The 7,903-nt window shown below is 45.8% G+C and overlaps 2 pseudogenes; both read left to right on the top strand.

Moving 5' to 3' along the window:
• Positions 1-670: 670 nt before the first annotated feature.
• LOC123057378 (agamous-like MADS-box protein AGL23) lies at positions 671-1,622 on the top strand (annotated as a pseudogene).
• A 3,003-nt stretch (positions 1,623-4,625) lies between these two features.
• LOC123057379 (agamous-like MADS-box protein AGL23) lies at positions 4,626-5,843 on the top strand (annotated as a pseudogene).
• The last annotated feature ends 2,060 nt before the right edge of the window (positions 5,844-7,903 follow it).

Consider the following 7,903-nt stretch of genomic DNA (forward strand, 5'->3'; position numbering starts at 1 on the left):
CATATGTTACAAACATTTTTATAAAATTGTGTGGGAAAACATTTTATATGTTGTGAACATTTCTCCTATAAACCTCCCTACACTACCCACTGTTCTGGGGTGTTCGGGGCATGCATGCAATCTGGCTCACACGATCTGCCTTGCTGGCCTGATTTTACGATGCTTTTAAAAAAAAGAACCCGAGGCAGCTGTTGGAGAAGCAGACATGACGGGCATCCTCCTGCTCGGTCCGGGGGATGACGGTCTTGTTCCTCGCTCTCTCAGAGCAAGTGAGGAAGACTGTGAGTAACTATGTCTCAGTGTCGGTGGGTTTATATAGCAACCGGCCAGGTGAGGAATCGCTTCACTGAGCTACGTACATTAAAAGTTGTGATAGGCCATGAGATTGAATTCGGTGTTCGCTGAGCTGTGTACACTAAAACTCATGGGTCAAAGCATGACAACATGTACCAACTAAAAATTGCTAGATCTGAACAACTAAAAATCATAACTTAAGCATGAAAAAATTGCAAGATATGAACAACTAAAAATCATGAACCCGAGCAGCTAAAGATCATGAACTTGTGCATGAAAAACATGCATTTGAACAACTAAAAAGTCACAAACTTAAGCATGAAAAAATTGCAAGATCTGAACAATTGCAGCACCTTAGCCACATAGCGAGCAAGTAATGGCAGCGCCCAACGAGGGGCGGGGGTGGCAGCGGCCGGAAGAAGACCGTCATCCGCCGGATCGAGCAGGACGATGCCCCGCATGTGTGCTTCTCCAAAGGCCGCGTGGGGTTCTTCAGCAAGGCGATGGATCTAGCGGTCCTGACCGGCACCCAGGTGGCCGCTCTCACCTTCTCGCCCGGCGGCAATGCCTTCTCCTTCGGCCACCCCTCCGTCGACACCGTCGTGGAACGCTTCCTGGTGGAGGAGGGTGCGGGGGCTGGCGCGAGGGAGGAGGGTGCTGCTAGTGAACATCAGAAGATGGAGAAGCTGCAACAGGAGTTTGACGAGCTGCGCACGAACCTGTTCGAGGTGAAGAAGCGAGGAGATCACAGCGAAGGAGCGTGGTGCGGGGGAGCCGAGAGCGGCTTGGGTTGACCCGAACGTGCGCGACATGGGGGACAAGGACTTGGTGGCCTTCTTTGTTGTGCTGATGCAGGTGAAGGACATCGTCTCCAAACGCACCAACCAGGTTCACTTGCGCGTCGACATGAGCCGCATGGAGGAGCTGGCCCCGCCGCTACCACTACAGCTCTTCGGTGGCAGTACTTTGGAGCTAGGTAGCAGCAGGAGCATCAGATGCTGATGACGACGCTGCCTCCGCCTGAGGTGTTCGCCTCCGAGATTAATATGTAGCAGCAGATGTTGATGGAGCTGCCTCCGGCACAGGCGGTCACCGCCAGGATGGATATGCAGGATATGCCTCCACAGTTGGTGTTCGCCGCGGGGATGGAAATGGAGGAGATGCAGATGCTGATTCCTCAGCCGCCAAGATTCGATGATGAGACGGGGATGCCTCCGTCACCAGAGATCCCTGTTGGGCTGGAAATGAACGTCGGCTTCCCGTTCCCGTGCCGAGAAGATGAGCTCTGTCGATCCTTTCAAGTGAAAGCATTAAACAATGGACGATAGTTCATCGATCTGTTGTCATCTAGTTACATCTGGATGCAATCTTTTGTCAAATTTTATGTCATTTCTTTATTATCAATAATTAATGGCTAAATCTGTATTGTCGTGTCGCTGGCTGCTGGCATTAAATGAAATACAGACATCTTCTCAAATGTACTACACACGTTCGCTGGCTATAGGATTTTGAGTCAGCAATGTACTAGTGTTGACTTCTTTTCTCAATGGACACACACGTTCAATAATAGGGATGACTTAACATGGTAACAAGCGGACATACAAATTCTCTACAATAAAACGAAGAAACATTTTATCCATCATAATACGGACTTGACAAAGCTCGAATATATATATTTGAATGGGATATAGTAGACCCAAACACTTTTTTTTAAAGAAGGATAACCTCCGGCCTCTACATCAGCAGACCCAAACACATGCACCAAAGAAAATGCTTAATACATGCCTGTAGATACCCCTCAAATGAGACTGCGGTGCATCCACAACAACATATCCAATTGTTTCAATGATGTGCCATGGATCAAACACACGAGCTTGTGATACGTTCTCGCGGCATCTTGGGTGGGTGGGTGGGTTATTTCTCTTTTCTCTCGTCAGTACCGCTGATGCCAGATATGCTTCCGCGGATCAATGGTTTTCTATACTGGCTTGGCAATATATAATCGGTCATTCTGTTAAAAGGTATAAGTTGTGCAGAACCAGACAAGGGCACCATTGTGTCAAACCGGCTACATCATGTTTAAGGGCAAGGGAATATTGCAGAAGAATTCTGATGGATATACAAGGATGAATATATTTGTTGAAAGAAAGAGATAACCATATCATGGCATTATGAAAAATGATGAACAAAATTTTTATTTCTGATCGAGGATTTGATCCAAAATTAAGAAATTGTGCACCCACTATCTAACTAATGTGAGGCCGGAAACTTCCTCACTGATAATATCACTCCCACAAAAGAGCGTGTTAGAGGTGACAACATGCATATGAGGTGAAAGAACAAGCTAGGTTGTGACTGACCAACAAAGAATGTTGTAGCAATAATGTTTTCAGCAATAAAAAGGCAATGAAAATAACTACAATCTATGATCTTTTTGGGAGTGAAAATAATGTCTCAAGAAATTTCAATAATAGAAAGCTAGAATTGCATCAGATCGAGTGATACTCTGACAAAGACAATCATAGTAATTAAGATGAGGATATGATGATAATACAATATAAATCAATTAGACAGTTGTAATACAACCTGGGCTAATTAAGAGGTCACTTGATTCATCAATGAGTTAACAATATTTATAAGCAATTTCTTAAAAAATGATTGATCCGAAGATAGAGAAACATATGGATGAGGGCCAATCGAAGAGGAAAAGTGGGTAAACTTATGAAAATCAATGGATTCCACATCGGTCCAAAACACCAATTTTATCTAGTGGTTTTTTAATAATCCCTTCTTGAACATTGAAAAGTAGGGTTAGAGGAGAGAAGTCCTATGATAGAATTTCTTGGTGTTGTTCAAAACAAATGTATAGTCATATTAGGCCTGTGGGAATTTCCAATGGAATGCAACATGCTATAGTACTTTGAGAGGAAAACAAACATGATGTATAATCTCCTACTTTATTCACTTATTTCTTGCATTTGCATGACCTTAGTAAGTTTCACCATGTTTCTACAAAATGTCCATTTAATTTGCTAGACTATTGATGATAGTTAACTTCCAGACCAAAATCACGAGGGTTACATAATATTAAATATAGCAATATGTGTTACATCTAGCCGCGGAACTAAGCGGGTAACCCTGCTACTTGGTACTAATATCTTTTAACACATTTTTAGAAAAATGTAATTAACACTTTTTAGCATAAATGTAATTAACATTTGGCAAATGAAGCTTCATGAGCTATTACTTGGAGGGTCGTAAAGAATTAACTGTGATGGTCCAAGAATATTGTAATTATAAAGGCTAGGGCCCAAAGAGATAAGCTCTTAATGAACTCTCGATGCATGCTCCGCTTTCAAACACAAAACCATCCAGTGCATGCATGGACGCTAATTTCGTGAATTTATTGTCAATCGGTAACATATGCATCTTCTAAGTCATCCTATAAATCTTATGTTATATATTACAATGCATCTACCTCGATCTGGATGAAACCTTTCCTCAATAATTAGGTTGTCTCCTTATCATAGTAATAATTAATCAAAGGCTTCTAGTCGTGGGAATTTAGTTGATATGTAGAAAATGCCTCCGCTAGCGGGGTTGGCCACTGCGATAGATATGGTACAGATGGACATTCCTCAACCGTTAGGGTTCAACACTGGGACGGAGATGTAGATACGACACTTGTTTATGTCAAAACCACCGCCTCCACCGGAATTTCCCGCCGGGATGGAGATACTGTAGCAGGCGCTTGAGCCGAACGCCGGCTTCTTGTATTGACAAGAAGATAAGATCAACACCCAGTCTAAGTCATGCTGAACATTCTGTAAATACAAGGTGAACATAACTCATAAAGTTGTTGATTTTTTTCAAAAATGTCTTGAACAATTTAAAAAATGTGGGAGCATTTTTAAGTGTTATGAACATTAATTAAAATTACACAAATATTTTCTTCATATGTTACAAACATTTTTACAAAATTGTGCGGGAAAACATTTTATATATTGTGAACATTTCTCCTATAAACCTCTCTACACTACCCACTGTTCTGGGGTGTTCGGGGCACGCATGCAGTCTGACTCACACGATATGCCTTGCTGGCTTGATTTTACGGCGCTTTCAAAATAATGAACCCGGGGCAGCTCTTGGAGAAGCAGACGTGATGGGCATCCTCCTGCTCGGTCCGGCAGATGACATTCTTCTTCCTCCCTCGCTCAGAGCAAGGGAGGAAGAGTGTGTGTAACTACGTCTCGGTGTCGGTGGGTTTATATAGCAAGCGACCGGTGAGAATCGCTTCACTGAGCTACGTACATTAAAAGTCGTGATAGGCCATGGGATTCAATTCGGTATTCGCTGAGCTGTGTACATTAAAACTCACGGGTCAAAGGATGACAACATGCACCAACTAAAAATTGCTATATCTGAACAACTAAAAAACATAAACTTAAGCATGAAAAAATTGCAAGATATGACCAACTAAAAATCATAAACCCGGGAATTAAAGAAAGCACGACCAAAACAGCTAAAAATCATGAACTTGTGCATGAAAAACATGCCTCTGAACAACTAAAAAGTCATGAACTTAAGCACGAAAAAATTGCAAGATCTGAACAATTGCAGCACCTTAGCCATAGAGCGAGCAAGTCATGGCAGCGTCCAACGGGGGGTGAAAGCGGCCGGAAGAAGACCGTCATCCGCCGGATCGAGCAAGACGATGCCAGGCACGTCTGCTTCTCCAAGAGCTGCGTGGGGTTCTTCAGCAAGGCGAGCGATCTAGCGGTCCTGACCGGCACCTAGGTGGCCGCTCTCACCTTCTCACCCGGTGGCAATGCCTTCTCCTTCGGCCACCCCTCTGTCGACACTGTCGTGGAACGCTTCCTGGGGGGGAAGGGTGCCGGGGCTGGTGCGAGGGAGGAGGGTGCTGCCGATGAAGATCAGAAGATGGAGAAGCGGCACCAGGAGTTCGACGAGATGCGCACAGACCTATCCGAGGTGAAGAAGCGGACCGAGCGCGAGGAGGTCACCGCGAATGAGCGTGACGCGGGGGAGCCAATAGCGGCTTGGGTTGACCCGAATGTGCGCGACATGGGGGACGAGGACTTGGTGGCCTTCTTTGCCGCGCTGATGCAGGTGAAGGACATCGTCTCCGAACGCGCCAACCAAGTTCTCTTGCGCGTGGACGTGAGCCGCATGAAGGAGGTGGCCCCGCCGCTGCCGCTCCAGCTCTTCGGTGGCAGTACTTTGGAGCTCGGTAGCAGCAGGAGCATCAGATGCTGATGGCGACGCTACCTCCACTTGAGCTGTTCGACACCGAGATAAATATGTAGCAGCAGATGTTGATGGAGCTGCCTCTGGCACAGGCAGTTACCGCCGGGATGGATATGTAGGAGATGCCTCCACCGCTGGTGTTCGCCGCAGGGATGGATATGGAGGAGATGCAGATGGTGATTCCTCATCTGCCAGGGTTTGACGATGAGATGGGGATGCCTCCGTCACCTGAGATCCCTGCTGGGCTGGAGACGAACGCCGGCTTCCCGTTCCCGTATTGAGAAGATGAGCTCCAAACCCCTGTCGCTCCGTTCAAGTGAAAGTGTTAAACAATGGACGATAGTTCGTCAATTTGTTGTCATCTAGTTACATTGGATGCAATTTCGTCAAATTTTATGTCATTTCTTTATTATCAATAATTAATGGCTAAATATGTATTGTCCTGTCGCTGGCTGTTGGCATTTAATGAAATACAGACATCTTCTCAAATCTCAAATGTACTACACACGTTCGCTGGCTACAGGATTTTGAGTCAGCAATGTACTAGTGTTGAGTTCTTTTCTCAATGGACACACACGTTCAATACTAGGGATGACTTAACATGGTAACAAGCGGACATACAATTCTCTTCAATAAAACGAAGAATCATTTTATCCATCATAATACGGACTTGACAAAGCTCGAATATATATTAGAACGGGATATAGTAGACACAAACACATGCACCAAAGAGAATGCTTAATACATGCATGTAGATACCCCTCAAATCAGACTGCGGTGCATCCACAACTACATATCCAATTGTTTCGATGATGTGCCATGGATCAAACACACAAGCTTGTGATACGTTCTCGCGGCGTCTTGGGTGGGTGGGTGGGTTATTTCTCTTTTCTCTCGTTAGTACCACTGATGCCAGATATGCTTCCGTGGATTACTGGTTTTCTATACTGGCTTATCCATATATAATCGGTCATTGTGTTAAAAGGTATAAGTCGTGCAGAACCAGACAAGGGCACCATTGTGTCAAACAGGCTACATCATGTTTAAGTGCAAGGAAATATTGCAGAAGAATTCTGATGAATATACAAGGATGAATATATTTGTTGAAAGAAAGAGATTAACATATCATGGCATTATGAAAAATAATGAACAAAACTTTTATTTATAATCGAGGATTTGATCCAAAATGAAGAAATTGTACACCCACTATCTAACTAATGTGAGCCCGGAAACTTCCTCACTGTTGGGGATATAACTATTAGGTCTGACCCGCCCAGGAGGGGCCGGGTTATACCTAAGGCGATTCATGAAGCCCAAGACAGCTCAGGAAGATGGCGGTTTAGTTAAGGGCCCAGGACCCAAAGGTGACTCAAGGCCCGTAGAGATAAACCACCGTATGTACATAACTTGCATTGTAAGGCAGGAATAGTTAGAGACCGAGCCGGTCAATGTTTTTGAGCCAGCCGGGGGCAGCCTCTGTATATAAAGGGACAACCCGGTCGGCGGTTCAGGGCAAGAAAGATCAGATCGAAAGCTAGGTCAAGCGGATTCGGTCCCTAGTCATCGAAACATAAGCAATACCACCTCAAACTGTATTAGGCTTTTACCTTCACCGCAAGGAGCCGAACCAGTATAACCCTCGTGTTCTTTGTCCCGTTTTAACACCTTTAAGCTTCCTAGTTGCGATGTCTCCATGATTAAGTCCTTCCACTAGGACATCTGCCATGACAATTCCATGACAGTTGGCGCCCACTGTGGGGCATGCAAATGGTGGATTTGAGTTCTTGAAGTGCAGCTTCGAAGGGCTCAAGGGATACGTTGTGGGCCGGATGACCAAGAGTCATCGCGGCAAGCTCTACATCGACGATGCAGGCTGGGGCCCCGACGCCGGCTCAATTGAGTACGTGTACCGGGTCCCCTTCGGCGGATTCCACGTCTTCATCGGCCAGATCAGCGAGCCGGGCCTTGAGCCGGACCTGCACCGACATCGCCGAGACGGCTCAGTGTGCGAGACCCACCCGGACTCAGCTTGCCATGAAGCGTGCCTTCTTGGGATGCATCCATGGAGGAGAATTTTCTGAAGGGTCTGTGTTTGGCGGTGAGACGACCGTCTATTCTAATGGCGAGTCGTCCACAGGTGAGACGGATTCATTGTATCAATTGCAAGACGGTGGGCTCGTTGGCTGTTCCAATGGCAGCAGTATTCCGAACCCCTTTGAGCCGCCAAGCAGGGCAAGGATCTTCATTACTGGCACGCAACCGGTCAAAACTCTACGGTTGCGGCAGCGGTAACTTCCGGGTCAGCGGCGGCCGGGGCAGGAGGCCCTGCGCGCCCGCGGGC

The sequence above is a fragment of the Triticum aestivum genome, chromosome 3A (genome assembly GCF_018294505.1).
Source record: "Triticum aestivum cultivar Chinese Spring chromosome 3A, IWGSC CS RefSeq v2.1, whole genome shotgun sequence".
Taxonomy (NCBI): Eukaryota; Viridiplantae; Streptophyta; class Magnoliopsida; order Poales; family Poaceae; genus Triticum; species Triticum aestivum.